At 59.1% G+C, this 18,052-nt stretch overlaps 1 non-coding gene across 1 annotated transcript; it reads left to right on the plus strand.

The window, feature by feature from the left end:
- Window positions 1-15,542: 15,542 nt before the first annotated feature.
- Window positions 15,543-17,445, plus strand: LOC147036199 (18S ribosomal RNA). Its single transcript, XR_015065292.1, has one exon. It is a non-coding gene; the product is annotated as an 18S ribosomal RNA (ribosomal RNA).
- The last annotated feature ends 607 nt before the right edge of the window (window positions 17,446-18,052 follow it).

Below are 18,052 nucleotides of genomic sequence, written 5' to 3' on the forward strand. Positions count from 1 at the left end.
CCACACTTCCATAGGCAGGGAGGGTGCTGGAGCTCCACACTTCCATAGGCAGGGAGGGTGCTGGAGCTCCACACTTCCATAGGCAGGGAGGGTGCTGGAGCTCCACACTTCCATAGGCAGGGAGGGTGCTGGAGCTCCACACTTCCATAGGCAGGGAGGGTGCTGGAGCTCCACACTTCCATAGGCAGGGAGGGTGCTGGAGCTCCACACTTCCATAGGCAGGGAGGGTGCTGGAGCTCCACACTTCCATAGGCAGGGAGGGTGCTGGAGCTCCACACTTCCATAGGCAGGGAGGGTGCTGGAGCTCCACACTTCCATAGGCAGGGAGGGTGCTGGAGCTCCACACTTCCATAGGCAGGGAGGGTGCTGGAGCTCCACACTTCCATAGGCAGGGAGGGTGCTGGAGCTCCACACTTCCATAGGCAGGGAGGGTGGAGCTCCACACTTCCATAGGCAGGGAGGGTGCTGGAGCTCCACACTTCCATAGGCAGGGAGGGTGCTGGAGCTCCACACTTCCATAGGCAGGGAGGGTGCTGGAGCTCCACACTTCCATAGGCAGGGAGGGTGCTGGAGCTCCACACTTCCATAGGCAGGGAGGGTGCTGGAGCTCCACACTTCCATAGGCAGGGAGGGTGCTGGAGCTCCACACTTCCATAGGCAGGGAGGGTGCTGGAGCTCCACACTTCCATAGGCAGGGAGGGTGCTGGAGCTCCACACTTCCATAGGCAGGGAGGGTGCTGGAGCTCCACACTTCCATAGGCAGGGAGGGTGCTGGAGCTCCACACTTCCATAGGCAGGGAGGGTGCTGGAGCTCCACACTTCCATAGGCAGGGAGGGTGCTGGAGCTCCACACTTCCATAGGCAGGGAGGGTGCTGGAGCTCCACACTTCCATAGGCAGGGAGGGTGCTGGAGCTCCACACTTCCATAGGCAGGGAGGGTGCTGGAGCTCCACACTTCCATAGGCAGGGAGGGTGCTGGAGCTCCACACTTCCATAGGCAGGGAGGGTGCTGGAGCTCCACACTTCCATAGGCAGGGAGGGTGCTGGAGCTCCACACTTCCATAGGCAGGGAGGGTGCTGGAGCTCCACACTTCCATAGGCAGGGAGGGTGCTGGAGCTCCACACTTCCATAGGCAGGGAGGGTGCTGGAGCTCCACACTTCCATAGGCAGGGAGGGTGCTGGAGCTCCACACTTCCATAGGCAGGGAGGGTGCTGGAGCTCCACACTTCCATAGGCAGGGAGGGTGCTGGAGCTCCACACTTCCATAGGCAGGGAGGGTGCTGGAGCTCCACACTTCCATAGGCAGGGAGGGTGCTGGAGCTCCACACTTCCATAGGCAGGGAGGGTGCTGGAGCTCCACACTTCCATAGGCAGGGAGGGTGCTGGAGCTCCACACTTCCATAGGCAGGGAGGGTGCTGGAGCTCCACACTTCCATAGGCAGGGAGGGTGCTGGAGCTCCACACTTCCATAGGCAGGGAGGGTGCTGGAGCTCCACACTTCCATAGGCAGGGAGGGTGCTGGAGCTCCACACTTCCATAGGCAGGGAGGGTGCTGGAGCTCCACACTTCCATAGGCAGGGAGGGTGCTGGAGCTCCACACTTCCATAGGCAGGGAGGGTGCTGGAGCTCCACACTTCCATAGGCAGGGAGGGTGCTGGAGCTCCACACTTCCATAGGCAGGGAGGGTGCTGGAGCTCCACACTTCCATAGGCAGGGAGGGTGCTGGAGCTCCACACTTCCATAGGCAGGGAGGGTGCTGGAGCTCCACACTTCCATAGGCAGGGAGGGTGCTGGAGCTCCACACTTCCATAGGCAGGGAGGGTGCTGGAGCTCCACACTTCCATAGGCAGGGAGGGTGCTGGAGCTCCACACTTCCATAGGCAGGGAGGGTGCTGGAGCTCCACACTTCCATAGGCAGGGAGGGTGCTGGAGCTCCACACTTCCATAGGCAGGGAGGGTGCTGGAGCTCCACACTTCCATAGGCAGGGAGGGTGCTGGAGCTCCACACTTCCATAGGCAGGGAGGGTGCTGGAGCTCCACACTTCCATAGGCAGGGAGGGTGCTGGAGCTCCACACTTCCATAGGCAGGGAGGGTGCTGGAGCTCCACACTTCCATAGGCAGGGAGGGTGCTGGAGCTCCACACTTCCATAGGCAGGGAGGGTGCTGGAGCTCCACACTTCCATAGGCAGGGAGGGTGCTGGAGCTCCACACTTCCATAGGCAGGGAGGGTGCTGGAGCTCCACACTTCCATAGGCAGGGAGGGTGCTGGAGCTCCACATCCACACTTCCAGCCACTGCATGCTGGCACTTCCACCTTGCTTGCTAAGTCGGCGTGATCTTGCCCAAAAAGTCCCTCCTCACCTCCAGCTGGAAGTGGAAAAAAATCCTCCACCTGCTTGGCCGAGGTTCTGGAAGCCAGCAGCTCGCAGAATGTTGCCAAAGTTTCACTGGAAGGAAAAGAAAAGAGAAGACCGAGTGCGCATTTCACCTACCGCCGAATGTCCACAAGAGGGAAGTGTCACTCCGTCGCAGAATCTGCGCCGACGCACTCGGCACCCTTCGAATTTATGGTGCCGGTGCGGGTGTTCTGGGTGCAAAAAGGCCGCCCAAGTGGTAGAAAAAAATCAGACTTCGTCTCTTAGGTCGAAATTAATGCCAAGTTTTGAAATGCGCTGGCAGGGGTGGACCAGGGCCCGTTAGAAGTGCTTAGCCGAGGTCCTGGAAGCCTAACCCGGCGTGATCTTGTGCAAAAAGCCGCTGCTGAGCTCCAGCTGGAAGTGTAAAAAGAACCGGGCTGGATCAAAAAAAGAACCGGGCGGCCCGTTAAAATTGCTTAGCCGAGGTCCTGGAACCCTAACCCGGCGTGATCTTGTGCAAAAAGCCGCTGCTGAGCTCCAGCTGGAAGTGTAAAAAGAACCGGGCTGGTTCAAAAAAAGAACCGGGCGACCCGTTAGAAGTGCTTAGCCGAGGTCCTGGAAGCCTAACCCGGCGTGATCTTGTGCAAAAAGCCGCTGCTGAGCTCCAGCTGGAAGTGGAAAAAGAACCGGGCTGGATCAAAAAAGAACCGGGCTGGATCAAAAAAGAACCGGGCGGCCCGTTAAAATTGCTTAGCCGAGGTCCTGGAAGCCTAACACGGCGTGATCTTGTGCAAAAAACCGCTCCCGAGCTCCAGCTGGAAGTGTAAAAAGAACCGGGCTGGATAAAAAAAGAACCGGGCTGGATCAAAAAAGAACCGGGCGACCCGTTAAAATTGCTTAGCCGAGGTCCTGGAAGCCTAACACGGCGTGATCTTGTGCAAAAAGCCGCTCCCGAGCTCCAGCTGGAAGTGTAAAAAGAACCGGGCTGGATAAAAAAAGAACCGGGCTGGATCAAAAAAGAACCGGGCGACCCGTTAAAATTGCTTAGCCGAGGTCCTGGAAGCCTAACCCGGCGTGATCTTGTGCAAATAGCCGCTGCCGAGCTCCAGCTGGAAGTGTGAAAAGAACCGGGCTGGATAAAAAAAGAACCGGGCTGGATCAAAAAAGAACCGGGCGACCCGTTAAAATTGCTTAGCCGAGGTCCTGGAAGCCTAACACGGCGTGTTCTTGTGCAAAAAGCCGCTCCCAAGCTCCAGCTGGAAGTGTAAAAAGAACCGGGCTGGATAAAAAAAAGAACCGGGCTGGATCAAAAAAGAACCGGGCGACCCGTTAAAATTGCTTAGCCGAGGTCCTGGAAGCCTAACACGGCGTGATCTTGTGCAAAAAGCCGCTCCCGAGCTCCAGCTGGAAGTGTAAAAAGAACCGGGCTGGATAAAAAAAGAACCGGGCTGGATAAAAAAAAGAACCGGGCGACCCGTTAAAATTGCTTAGCCGAGGTCCTGGAAGCCTAACACGGCGTGTTCTTGTGCAAAAAGCCGCTCCCGAGCTCCAGCTGGAAGTGTAAAAAGAACCAGGCTGGATAAAAAAAAGAACCGGGCTGGATCAAAAAAGAACCGGGCGACCCGTTAAAATTGCTTAGCCGAGGTCCTGGAAGCCTAACACGGCGTGATCTTGTGCAAAAAGCCGCTCCCGAGCTCCAGCTGGAAGTGTAAAAAGAACCGGGCTGGATAAAAAAAGAACCGGGCTGGATAAAAAAAAGAACCGGGCGACCCGTTAAAATTGCTTAGCCGAGGTCCTGGAAGCCTAACACGGCGTGTTCTTGTGCAAAAAGCCGCTCCCAAGCTCCAGCTGGAAGTGTAAAAAGAACCGGGCTGGATAAAAAAAAGAACCGGGCTGGATCAAAAAAGAACCGGGCGACCCGTTAAAATTGCTTAGCCGAGGTCCTGGAAGCCTAACACGGCGTGATCTTGTGCAAAAAGCCGCTCCCGAGCTCCAGCTGGAAGTGTAAAAAGAACCGGGCTGGATAAAAAAAGAACCGGGCTGGATAAAAAAAAGAACCGGGCGACCCGTTAAAATTGCTTAGCCGAGGTCCTGGAAGCCTAACACGGCGTGTTCTTGTGCAAAAAGCCGCTCCCGAGCTCCAGCTGGAAGTGTAAAAAGAACCAGGCTGGATAAAAAAAAGAACCGGGCTGGATCAAAAAAGAACCGGGCGACCCGTTAAAATTGCTTAGCCGAGGTCCTGGAAGCCTAACACGGCGTGATCTTGTGCAAAAAGCCGCTCCCGAGCTCCAGCTGGAAGTGTAAAAAGAACCGGGCTGGATAAAAAAAGAACCGGGCTGGATAAAAAAAAGAACCGGGCGACCCGTTAAAATTGCTTAGCCGAGGTCCTGGAAGCCTAACACGGCGTGATCTTGTGCAAAAAGCCGCTCCCGAGCTCCAGCTGGAAGTGTAAAAAGAACCAGGCTGGATAAAAAAAAGAACCGGGCTGGATCAAAAAAGAACCGGGCGACCCGTTAAAATTGCTTAGCCGAGGTCCTGGAAGCCTAACACGGCGTGTTCTTGTGCAAAAAGCCGCTCCCGAGCTCCAGCTGGAAGTGTAAAAAGAACCGGGCTGGATAAAAAAAAGAACCGGGCTGGTTCAAAAAAGAACCGGGCAACCCGTTAAAATTGCTTAGCCGAGGTCCTGGAAGCCTAACACGGCGTGTTCTTGTGCAAAAAGCCGCTCCCGAGCTCCAGCTGGAAGTGTAAAAAGAACCAGGCTGGATAAAAAAAAGAACCGGGCTGGATCAAAAAAGAACCGGGCGACCCGTTAAAATTGCTTAGCTGAGGTCCTGGAAGCCTAACACGGCGTGATCTTGTGCAAAAAGCCGCTCCCGAGCTCCAGCTGGAAGTGTAAAAAGAACCGGGCTGGATAAAAAAAAAGAACCGGGCTGGTTCAAAAAAGAACCGGGCAACCCGTTAAAATTGCTTAGCCGAGGTCCTGGAAGCCTAACCCGGCGTGATCTTGCCCGAAAGTCGGCCTCTATACTTCCATTTTAGGTACCAGGGGCTATTAGTGTACTTGGTCCCACTAGTCAGTGTACTCATCCAGTTACCCCCCGTTTTCCAAAACACCATCGGCACGTATAAGGGGGGGACTCCTGAGAGAGATGAGGTATATGGCAGCGCAACACCAATCCGCTCCGCGCTGGTTCCCATGTCGGCTACGGATGAATAAAACCAGCCTGTCCCCCCTGGAGCTCACGAGACACGGAATTTTTTCTAAGTGCCAACGGCTCTTCCGAGCAAACGTGTCCGCTCCGGCTGGTTCCCCCGTCGGCCTCGAATGACGAAAAATGCCGGTCTCCGCCCGGAGCTCATGACAAACGAAAAATTTTCTAAGTGCCAACGGCACTAGCGAGCGAATGTGTCCGCTCGGCGCTGGTTCCCGGGTCGAACCCGGAAGACGAAAAACGCCGCTCTCCGCCCGGAGCTCATGACAAACGAAAAATTTTCTAAGTGCCAACGGCACTAGCGAGCGAATGTGTCCGCTCGGCGCTGGTTCCCGGGTCGAACCCGGAAGACGAAAAACGCCGCTCTCCGCCCGGAGCTCATGACAAACGAAAAATTTTCTAAGTGCCAACGGCACTAGCGAGCGAATGTGTCCGCTCGGCGCTGGTTCCCGGGTCGAACCCGGAAGACGAAAAACGCCGCTCTCCGCCCGGAGCTCATGACAAACGAAAAATTTTCTAAGTGCCAACGGCACTAGCGAGCGAATGTGTCCGCTCGGCGCTGGTTCCCGGGTCGAACCCGGAAGACGAAAAACGCCGCTCTCCGCCCGGAGCTCATTACAAACGAAAAATTTTCTAAGTGCCAACGGCACTAGCGAGCGAATGTGTCCGCTCGGCGCTGGTTCCCGGGTCGAACCCGGAAGACGAAAAACGCCGCTCTCCGCCCGGAGCTCATGACAAACGAAAAATTTTCTAAGTGCCAACGGCACTAGCGAGCGAATGTGTCCGCTCGGCGCTGGTTCCCGGGTCGAACCCGGAAGACGAAAAACGCCGCTCTCCGCCCGGAGCTCATGACAAACGAAAAATTTTCTAAGTGCCAACGGCACTAGCGAGCGAATGTGTCCGCTCGGCGCTGGTTCCCGGGTCGAACCCGGAAGACAAAAAACGCCGGTCTCCGCCCGGAGCTCATGACAAACGAAAAATTTTCTAAGTGCCAACGGCACTAGCGAGCGAATGTGTCCGCTCGGCGCTGGTTCCCGGGTCGAACCCGGAAGACGAAAAACGCCGGTCTCCGCCCGGAGCTCATGACAAACGAAAAATTTTCTAAGTGCCAACGGCACTAGCGAGCGAATGTGTCCGCTCGGCGCTGGTTCCCGGGTCGGACCCGGAAGACGAAAAACGCCGGTCTCCGCCCGGAGCTCATGACAAACGAAATATTTTCTAAGTGCCAACGGCACTAGCGAGCGAATGTGTCCGCTCGGCGCTGGTTCCCGGGTCGAACCCGGAAGACGAAAAACGCCGGTCTCCGCCCGGAGCTCATGACAAACGAAAAATTTTCTAAGTGCCAACGGCACTTGCGAGCGAATGTGTCCGCTCGGCGCTGGTTCCCGGGTCGGACCCGGAAGACGAAAAACGCCGGTCCTCGCCTGGAGGTCCCAGCAAAATCGGCGAAAAAACGACTAAGTGTCAACTTTCGAAAAAACGGCTAAGTGTCGACTTTCGAAAAAACGGCTAAGTGTCAACTTTCGAAAAAACGGCTAAGTGTCAACTTTCGAAAAAACGACTAAGTGCCCACGGCTCTGCGGGGCTTGTGAGTCCGCCCCGCGCCGGTTCGGCGGTCGGCCTCAAAAAGCAAAAAATCAGCCTCTCTCCCTGGAGCTCACCAAAAATTTGTCGAAATTTTTCTAAGTTCTCCTCGAGGTACCAGGGGGTGAGGTACCCGGGCTAAGGTGCAGTACCTTTTTTGGTCTTCAGGTGCGCCAGAGTACAATGAAATGGTCCCAGTAGTCAGTGTACTCATCGACTTTCCCCCCGTTTTCCAAAGCACCTCGTTTACGAGTATGGAGGAGATGGTGCTGGTCTCCCCACGGCGTCGGACACGCCGTCCTCGACAGCACAAGGTCGGATAGAAGACCTGGAAAGCGCCGTGGCACGCGCTGGAGGTGGGCACTTTGGCGAAAAAACGACTAAGTGTCAACTTTCGAAAAAACGACTAAGTGTCAACTTTCGAAAAAACGGCTAAGTGTCAACTTTCGAAAAAACGACTAAGTGTCACCTCTCTGAAAAAATGGCAAAGTGTCGCCTCTCTGAAAATTTTCTAAGTGCCCACGGCTCTGCGGGCTCGTGCATCCGAGCCGCGCCGGTTCTGCAACCGGCCTAGAATGACGAAAAATAACGGTCTCCTCCTGGAGCTCAGAGCCAATTGTGGCGAAAAAGTGGCAAAGTGCCCACGGCTCTGCGGGCTCGTGCATCCGACCCGCGCCGGTTCTGCAGCCGGCCTAGAATGACGAAAAATAACGGTCTCCTCCTGGAGCTCACAGCCAACTTGGCAAAAAGTTTCTAAGTGCCCACGGCCCTGCCGAGCTTTGGCGTCCGCCCAGCGCCGGTTCCGCAGTCGGCCTCGAATGACGAAAAATAACGGTCTCCTCCTGGAGCTCACAGCCAACTTGGCAAAAAGTTTCTAAGTGCCCACGGCCCTGCCGAGCTTTGGCGTCCGCTCAGCGCCGGTTCCGCAGTCGGCCTCGAATGACGAAAAATAACGGTCTCCTCCTGGAGCTCACAGCCAACTTGGCAAAAAGTTTCTAAGTGCCCACGGCCCTGCCGAGCTTTGGCGTCCGCCCAGCGCCGGTTCCGCAGTCGGCCTCGAATGACGAAAAATAACGGTCTCCTCCTGGAGCTCACAGCCAACTTGGCAAAAAGTTTCTAAGTGCCCACGGCCCTGCCGAGCTTTGGCGTCCGCTCAGCGCCGGTTCCGCAGTCGGCCTCGAATGACGAAAAATAACGGTCTCCTCCTGGAGCTCACAGCCAACTTGGCAAAAAGTTTCTAAGTGCCCACGGCCCTGCCGAGCTTTGGCGTCCGCCCAGCGCCGGTTCCGCAGTCGGCCTCGAATGACGAAAAATAACGGTCTCCTCCTGGAGCTCACAGCCAACTTGGCAAAAAGTTTCTAAGTGCCCACGGCCCTGCCGAGCTTTGGCGTCCGCCCAGCGCCGGTTCCGCAGTCGGCCTCGAATGACGAAAAATAACGGTCTCCTCCTGGAGCTCACAGCCAACTTGGCAAAAAGTTTCTAAGTGCCCACGGCCCTGCCGAGCTTTGGCGTCCGCTCAGCGCCGGTTCCGCAGTCGGCCTCGAATGACGAAAAATAACGGTCTCCTCCTGGAGCTCACAGCCAACTTGGCAAAAAGTTTCTAAGTGCCCACGGCCCTGCCGAGCTTTGGCGTCCGCCCAGCGCCGGTTCCGCAGTCGGCCTCGAATGACGAAAAATAACGGTCTCCTCCTGGAGCTCACAGCCAACTTGGCAAAAAGTTTCTAAGTGCCCACGGCCCTGCCGAGCTTTGGCGTCCGCTCAGCGCCGGTTCCGCAGTCGGCCTCGAATGACGAAAAATAACGGTCTCCTCCTGGAGCTCACAGCCAACTTGGCAAAAAGTTTCTAAGTGCCCACGGCCCTGCCGAGCTTTGGCGTCCGCCCAGCGCCGGTTCCGCAGTCGGCCTCGAATGACGAAAAATAACGGTCTCCTCCTGGAGCTCACAGCCAACTTGGCAAAAAGTTTCTAAGTGCCCACGGCCCTGCCGAGCTTTGGCGTCCGCTCAGCGCCGGTTCCGCAGTCGGCCTCGAATGACGAAAAATAACGGTCTCCTCCTGGAGCTCACAGCCAACTTGGCAAAAAGTTTCTAAGTGCCCACGGCCCTGCCGAGCTTTGGCGTCCGCGCCAGCGCCGGTTCCGCAGTCGGCCTCGAATGACGAAAAATAACGGTCTCCTCCTGGAGCTCACAGCCAACTTGGCAAAAAGTTTCTAAGTGTCACATCTCTGAAAAAACGGCTAAGTGTCGACTTTCGAAAAAACGGCAAAGTGTCACATCTCTGAAAAAACGGCTAAGTGTCGACTTTCGAAAAAACGGCTAAGTGTCAACTTTCGAAAAAACGGCTAAGTGTCGCCTCTCTGAAAAAACGGCAAAGTGTCAACTTTCGAAAAAACGACAGAGTGTCGCCTCTCTGAAAAAACGACTAAGTGTCGACTCTGAGAAAATGGCAAAGTGCCCACGGCTCTGCGGGCTCGTGCATCCGACCCGCGCCGGTTCCCCAGCCGGCCTGAAATAAGGCAAAACCAGCCTCTCCGCCTGGAGCTCAGAGCCAACTTGGCGAATATTTTCTAAGTGCCCACGGCTCTGCGTGGCTACGGCGTCTGCCCAGCGCCGGTTCCTGGGTCGAACCCCGAGGACGAGGAATGCCGGTCTCCGCCTGGAGGTCCCAGCTTAATCGGCGAAAATTTTCTAAGTGCCCACGGCTCTGCCGGGCTCGTGCATCCGACCCGCGCCGGTTCCCCAGCCGGCCTGAAATAAGGCAAAACCAGGCTCTCCCCCTGGAGCTCAGAGCCAATTGTGGCGAAAAAAACGACTAAGTGTCAACTTTCGAAAAAACGACTAAGTGTCAACTTTCCAAAAAAACGGCTAAGTGTCGACTTTCGAAAAAACGGCTAAGTGTCAACTTTCGAAAAAACGACTAAGTGTCGCCTCTGAAAAAACGACTAAGTGTCGCCTCTCTGAAAAAACGACTAAGTGCCCACGGCTCTGGGGGGCTTGTGAGTCCGCCCCGCGCCGGTTCGGCGGTCGGCCTCAAAAAGCGAAAAATCAGCCTCTCTCCCTGGAGCTCACCAAAAATTTGTCGAAATTTTTCTAAGTTCTCCTCGAGGTACCAGGGGGTGAGGTACCCGGGCTAAGGTGCAGTACCTTTTTTGGTCTTCAGGTGCGCCAGAGTACAATGAAATGGTCCCAGTAGTCAGTGTACTCATCGACTTTCCCCCCGTTTTCCAAAGCACCCCGTTTACGAGTATGGAGGAGATGGTGCTGGTCTCCCCACGGCGTCGGACACGCCGTCCTCGACAGCACAAGGTCGGATAGAAGACCTGAAAAGCGCCGTGGCACGCGCTGGAGGTGTCACTGTGGCGAAAAAGTGACTAAGTGTCAACTTTCGAAAAAACGGCTAAGTGTCAACTTTCGAAAAAACGGCTAAGTGTCAACTTTCGAAAAAACGGCTAAGTGTCAACTTTCGAAAAAACGACTAAGTGTCGCCTCTCTGAAAAAACGGCAAAGTGTCAACTTTCGAAAAAACGACTAAGTGTCAACTTTCGAAAAAACGACTAAGTGTCACCTCTCTGAAAAAATGGCAAAGTGTCAACTGCGAATGTGGTGGTGCATGGAAGGAAGTGGAGGACGGCCGGCTCCTTAAACACAGGCCGAAGAGGAGCGTCAGGGCCGGCTCCTTAAACACGGACCGAGTGTCGCCCTTAACACAGACCAAGCGGAGGACGGCCGCCTCCCTAAATACAGGCCGAACCGGAGCGCGAGGGCCGCTCCTTAAACACGGACCGAGTGTCGCCCTTAACACAGACCAAGGGGAGGACGGCCGCCTCCTTAAACACAGGCCGGAGAGGAGCGTCAGGGCCAGGCTCCTCAAACATGGACAGAGTTTCGCCCTTAACACAGACCAAGGGGAGGACGGCCGCCTCCTTAAACACAGGCCGGAGAGGAGCGTCAGGGCCAGGCTCCTCAAACATGGACCGAGTGTCGCCCTTAACACAGACCAAGGGGAGGACGGCCGCCTCCTTAAACACAGGCCGGAGAGGAGCGTCAGGGCCAGGCTCCTCAAACATGGACAGAGTGTCGCCCTTAACACAGACCAAGGGGAGGACGGCCGCCTCCTTAAACACAGGCCGGAGAGGAGCGTCAGGGCCAGGCTCCTCAAACATGGACCGAGTGTCGCCCTTAACACAGACCAAGGGGAGGACGGCCGCCTCCTTAAACACAGGCCGGAGAGGAGCGTCAGGGCCAGGCTCCTCAAACATGGACCGAGTGTCGCCCTTAACACGGACCAAGGGGAGGACGGCCGCCTCCTTAAACACAGGCCGGAGAGGAGCGTCAGGGCCAGGCTCCTCAAACATGGACCGAGTGTCGCCCTTAACACGGACCAAGGGGAGGACGGCCGCCTCCTTAAACACAGGCCGGAGAGGAGCGTCAGGGCCAGGCTCCTCAAACATGGACCGAGTGTCGCCCTTAACACAGACCAAGGGGAGGACGGCCGCCTCCTTAAACACAGGCCGGAGAGGAGCGTCAGGGCCAGGCTCCTCAAACATGGACCGAGTGTCGCCCTTAACACAGACCAAGCGGAGGACGGCCGCCTCCCTAAATACAGGCCGAACCGGAGCGCGAGTGTCGCTCCTTAAACACGGACCGAGTGGAGGACGGCCGCCTCCTTAAACACAGGCCGAACAAAATGACACAAAGTGTCAACTGCGAATGTTGTCCATCCAAGGAAGGAGCGTGATGCCCGGCCGGCTCCTTAAACACAGGCCGAGAGTCGCCCCGGACGGTCCGCCTCGCGGCGCCCGTCTGCTCGGATAAAATGACACAAAGTGTCAACTACGAATGTTGTCCATCCAAGGAAGGAGCGTGATGCCCGGCCGGCTCCTTAAACACAGGCCGAGAGTCGCCCCGGACGGTCCGCCTCGCGGCGCCCGTCTGCTCGGATAAAATGACACAAAGTGTCAACTGCGAATGTTGTCCATCCAAGGAAGGAGCGTGATGCCCGGCCGGCTCCTTAAACACAGGCCGAGAGTCGCCCCGGACGGTCCGCCTCGCGGCGCCCGCCCGCTCGGATAAAATGACACAAAGTGTCAACTACGAATGTTGTCCATCCAAGGAAGGAGCGTGATGCCCGGCCGGCTCCTTAAACACAGGCCGAGAGTCGCCCCGGACGGTCCGCCTCGCGGCGCCCGTCTGCTCGGATAAAATGACACAAAGTGTCAACTACGAATGTTGTCCATCCAAGGAAGGAGCGTGATGCCCGGCCGGCTCCTTAAACACAGGCCGAGAGTCGCCCCGGACGGTCCGCCTCGCGGCGCCCGTCTGCTCGGATAAAATGACACAAAGTGTCAACTGCGAATGTTGTCCATCCAAGGAAGGAGCGTGATGCCCGGCCGGCTCCTTAAACACAGGCCGAGAGTCGCCCCGGACGGTCCGCCTCGCGGCGCCCGCCCGCTCGGATAAAATGACACAAAGTGTCAACTACGAATGTTGTCCATCCAAGGAAGGAGCGTGATGCCCGGCCGGCTCCTTAAACACAGGCCGAGAGTCGCCCCGGACGGTCGCCTCGCGGCGCCCGTCTGCTCGGATAAAATGACACAAAGTGTCAACTACGAATGTTGTCCATCCAAGGAGGGAGCGTGATGCCCGGCCGGCTCCGAAAACACAGGCCGAGAGTCGCCCCGGACGGTCCGCCTCGCGGCGCCCGTCTGCTCGGATAAAATGACACAAAGTGTCAACTGCGAATGTTGTCCATCCAAGGAAGGAGCGTGATGCCCGGCCGGCTCCTTAAACACAGGCCGAGAGTCGCCCCGGACGGTCCGCCTCGCGGCGCCCGCCCGCTCGGATAAAATGACACAAAGTGTCAACTACGAATGTTGTCCATCCAAGGAAGGAGCGTGATGCCCGGCCGGCTCCTTAAACACAGGCCGAGAGTCGCCCCGGACGGTCGCCTCGCGGCGCCCGTCTGCTCGGATAAAATGACACAAAGTGTCAACTACGAATGTTGTCCATCCAAGGAGGGAGCGTGATGCCCGGCCGGCTCCGAAAACACAGGCCGAGAGTCGCCCCGGACGGTCCGCCTCGCGGCGCCCGTCTGCTCGGATAAAATGACACAAAGTGTCAACTGCGAATGTTGTCCATCCAAGGAAGGAGCGTGATGCCCGGCCGCTCCTTAAACACAGGCCGAGAGTCGCCCCGGACGGTCCGCCTCGCGGCGCCCGCCCGCTCGGATAAAATGACACAAAGTGTCAACTACGAATGTTGTCCATCCAAGGAGGGAGCGTGAGGCCCGGCCGGCTCCGAAAACACAGGCCGAGAGTCGCCCCGGACGGTCCGCCTCTCGAGGCGCCCGCCCGCTCGGATAAAATGACACAAAGTGTCAACTACGAATGTTGTCCATCCAAGGAGGGAGCGTGAGGCCCGGCCGGCTCCGAAAACACAGGCCGAGAGTCGCCCCGGACGGTCCGCCTCTCGAGCGCCCGCCCGCTCGGATAAAATGACACAAAGTGTCAACTACGAATGTTGTCCATCCAAGGAGGGAGCGTGATGCCCGGCCGGCTCCGAAAACACAGGCCGAGATTCGACCCCGGACGGGCCGTCTTCTCCCGGCGCCCGCCCGCGTACGCCCCCCATCCCCGGTCGCCCGTCTGCTCCCGGCGGGCCTCCGAGTACCCCCTCACCCAACTGACCGACTGGCACTCATGACCCGCCTTGGTAGGGCCTCCATCGGCCTCGGCTCGTCCGACGTCGGGTGGACGGTTCCTACCCACTGCGGGTCGCACTCTAGCGCCCCGGCCGCTGCGTGAGCGTGCGCTCCCCGCGCCGCCCCGCAGGCCCCGGCGCGACCGTACTGCGGCGAGACCGAGACGACCCGGTTTGGCATCCATCCCACCTAGCCACGATCCACGGAGGCCGAGCGAGCGGCTGAGTGTCGGGCGCCGCGCGTGCGAGCGTCCGCCGGCCGCGCCGGTCCTTCCGCGAATGTCGTTTCTCAAACCCTCCGGCTTGATAGCGGCGGCACCACGGGAAGCCGTCCACACACACCGTCCGACCTCTATCCGAAAAGCCTTCCCGACCAACCGCGGTCGCGGGGGGCGTCTGTCGCTCCGCATCGGGGGGGCGTATGGCTTCCGCGCTACGCGCTGCGGGCTCGGGGGGCCGCAACGGCTGAGTCTGACTCGGCCGGGGCGCAGCTTCCCTCCCGGCAGTCAGCAATAGTGCCGATCGCGCCTGCCACCAGCCCCCTCCCCGACGGGTTCGTCGGCGCCGGCTGGCCGCCGTCCGCCTTCGTTCCCCGAGGGTTCCCAACCAGCGCCGATCCAACTCCGCATCCTGGCCGCACGCAGTGCGTGCCTCGCGCGGGTAAGTCGCCGGCGCAGCGCCGCAGCTCCCGACCCCCGCGTACGGGAATAGTTGAGGGCCTCAGCGGGCCGCACCGACCGAGTCCGACTCGGGCCGGGGCGCAGATTCCCGCTTGGGTGACCGAACGTTCTCTGCTCGGGCCGGAGGGCCGACGCCCGTCCCCCCCCGTCGTCCCCCACGGACCGCCTCCGAGGCCACTTCGCACGGCTCATCCTCGGCTCCCTACCAATGCTTAATCGATGGGGCCCGCCCGGCCGGATTCGCGCCACCCTGTCCACCGCGAGTCTCCCCAGACTAACCCGAGTTACCGCCCAGCTCGCCTAACCTTGCACTCGCTCTGCCAAACGGTCGTGTAGTCGGCGGGCCGTCCTACGGGTCGCCCTCCCTCCCCAAACGCGCGGCGGGATAGCGGCAAGGCGGCGGCGGCGGCCAGCGGCGTCGGGGCGCTCGCACCGGAGAAGAGGCGTCTTACGAGGCCGGGCGCAGCTCCCTCTCGTTTACTTGCTGAGTAGCGGCGCTCGAAGGTTCCGCGGCGAGCGCGGCTCATCCCATTGAATGTCCCTGCACCAGGCTCCATCGAAGGGCCGCCCGGCCGGATTCGCACCCCCCTGTCCACCGCGAAGTCCCCTCGACTAACCCGAGTTACCGCCCAGTTCGCTAACCTTGCATCGCCCCGCCAAACGAGCGAGTTGTCGGCCGTCCTGCGGGTCGCCACCGGCCCCAAACGTGCGGAGGGATAGCGGCAAGGCGGCGGCGGCGGCCAGCGGCGTCGGGGTCGACCTAGCACCGGAGAAGAGGTGTCTTACGAGGCCGGGCGCAGCTCCTCTCGTTTAGGGGTCCGCGAGGGTCGCATTCGAGGTTCCGCGTCCTCGGCTTCGGCTGCGCCGGGTCCAGCCCGATCCATCTCACCCCGCGGCAGCGTCAGACCACCTAGAGCCCCCGCGAACCGCGGCCGGCGTCCGGAAAACAGTCGCGCGAGCCCCCGCTCCGGCGGGCCGGCGAGCGAGAGGCGCTACCCAGCACCCTCTCTCCTACCTGGTTGATCCTGCCAGTAGCATATGCTTGTCTCAAAGATTAAGCCATGCAAGTCTAAGTGCACACGGCCCGTACAGCGAAACTGCGATGGCTCATTAAATCAGTTATGGTTCCTTTGATCGCTCCTCAGTTACTTGGATAACTGTGGCAATTCTAGAGCTAATACATGCAAACGGGCGCCGACCTCCGGGGACGCGCGCATTTATCAGACCCAAAACCCACGCGGTGCCGGGCGCGCGGGCCCAGGGTCGCGCCGGCGTTCACGCGCCGCGCCGCGGCCCTCCGCGCGTCCGGCCCGGCCTCCCTTGGTGATCCTCGATAACTTCCAGCCGATCGCCGGCCCTCCGCGGCGGCGACGTCTCATTCGAATGTCTGCCCTATCAACTTTCGATGGTACTTTCTGCGCCTACCATGGTGACAACGGTAACGGGGAATCAGGGTTCGATTCCGGAGAGGGAGCCTGAGAAACGGCTACCACATCAAGGAAGGCAGCAGGCGCGCAAATTACCCACTCCCGACACGGGGAGGTAGTGACGAAAAAATAACAATACAGGACTCTTTCGAGGCCCTGTAATTGGAATGAGCACAGTCCCAAACCCTTGGGCGAGAACCCATTGGAGGCAAGTCTGGTGCCAGCAGCCGCGGTAATTCCAGCTCCAATAGCGTATCTTAAAGTTGCTGCAGTTAAAAAGCTCGTAGTTGGACCTCGGGACGCGAGCTGACGGTCCGCCGCGAGGCGTGCACCCGTCTGTCCCGGCCCCTGCCTCTCGGTCCGCCCCCGGGATGCCCTTGACTGGGTTGTCCCGCCCGGGGCCCGAAGCGTTTACTTTGAAAAAATTAGAGTGTTCAAAGCAGGCCAGCGCCGCCTTGCATACCGCAGCTAGGAATGATGGAATAGGACCCCGGTTCTATTTTGTGGGTTTTTCCTCCTGAACTGGGGCCATGATTGAGAGGGACGGCCGGGGGCATTCGTATTGCGCCGCTAGAGGTGAAATTCTTGGACCGGCGCAAGACGAGCCAGGGCGAAAGCATTTGCCAAGAATGTTTTCATTAATCAAGAACGAAAGTCGGAGGTTCGAAGACGATCAGATACCGTCGTAGTTCCGACCATAAACGATGCCGACCCGCGATCCGGCGGCGTTATTCCCATGACCCGCCGGGCAGCGCCCGGGAAACCACCAAGTCTTTGGGTTCCGGGGGGAGTATGGTTGCAAAGCTGAAACTTAAAGGAATTGACGGAAGGGCACCACCAGGAGTGGAGCCTGCGGCTTAATTTGACTCAACACGGGAAACCTCACCCGGCCCGGACACGGACAGGATTGACAGATTGACAGCTCTTTCTCGATTCCGTGGGTGGTGGTGCATGGCCGTTCTTAGTTGGTGGAGCGATTTGTCTGGTTAATTCCGATAACGAACGAGACTCCGGCATGCTAAATAGTTACGCGGCCCCCGAGCGGTCGGCGGGCAACTTCTTAGAGGGACAAGTGGCGTTCAGCCACACGAGAATGAGCAATAACAGGTCTGTGATGCCCTTAGATGTCCGGGGCTGCACGCGCGCCACACTGAGCGGACCAGTGTGTGCCAAGTCCCCTGCGCCGAGAGGCGCGGGTAACCATGTGAACCCCGCTCGTGATGGGGACTGGGGACTGCAATTATTTCCACCAACGAGGAATTCCCAGTAAGCGCGGGTCATAAGCCCGCATTGATTAAGTCCCTGCCCTTTGTACACACCGCCCGTCGCTACTACCGATTGGATGGCTTAGTGAGGTCCTCGGATGGGCCCCGCCGGGGCCGGTCACGGAGCCGGCGGCCGCGTCGAGAAGACGATCAAACTTGACTATCTAGAGGAAGTAAAAGTCGTAACAAGGTTTCCGTAGGTGAACCTGCGGAAGGATCATTACCGGATGGATCGGACTCTTTTGCCGAGGGCTGGCGCGCGCGGACGGACCCCGCCGCGGCTTACGCACGCGCGCCGCCCCGAGAGATCGGGGCGGTGCGGCCGGTGCGGGCGCGCGGCGGAACTACGCCCCCCGTCGCCCGGAGCGACCGACGCGCAGGGACGAAGGGTCCGGAAACGGGCCCCCAACCTGCCGTCACCCAGCGGGCCGGAGCCGTCCCGCGGGCGGCCGGCGGGCGCGCGAGGAAGGAAGGAGGCAGGGGGTGTCGGGCTTCGCCGCCCGCCCCCCCTACCACACCCCGACCTCGTCAGCGCGCGTTCGGCTCAGCCGGCGGCGGCGGACTTTGGCTCGCCGTTTCATTGGTCTAGGGCGGCACGCGGCCGGGCAGGGTCGGCCCGGTGCCATCGCGACACCGCCCGCTCGGAACTTACCCCAAAACAAGGCGACGGGCACCCAACTAACGGCCCTCCTTCGGCGGGCCGTCGGGGGTTCAATGTCCGCCCGACGCGTCGCGAGACGCGGACGGTCGGCGCCCGTCGTCGTCGGCCGGAACAAACCTTTTTTTCATCGGAACTTGGCAACTCGCTCCGCGCGCGGCGGAAGGGGGAT

This window comes from Syngnathus leptorhynchus, unplaced genomic scaffold (genome assembly GCF_054491065.1).
Source record: "Syngnathus leptorhynchus isolate UIUO unplaced genomic scaffold, UIUO_Slep HiC_scaffold_769, whole genome shotgun sequence".
In the NCBI taxonomy this organism is placed as follows: domain Eukaryota; kingdom Metazoa; phylum Chordata; class Actinopteri; order Syngnathiformes; family Syngnathidae; genus Syngnathus; species Syngnathus leptorhynchus.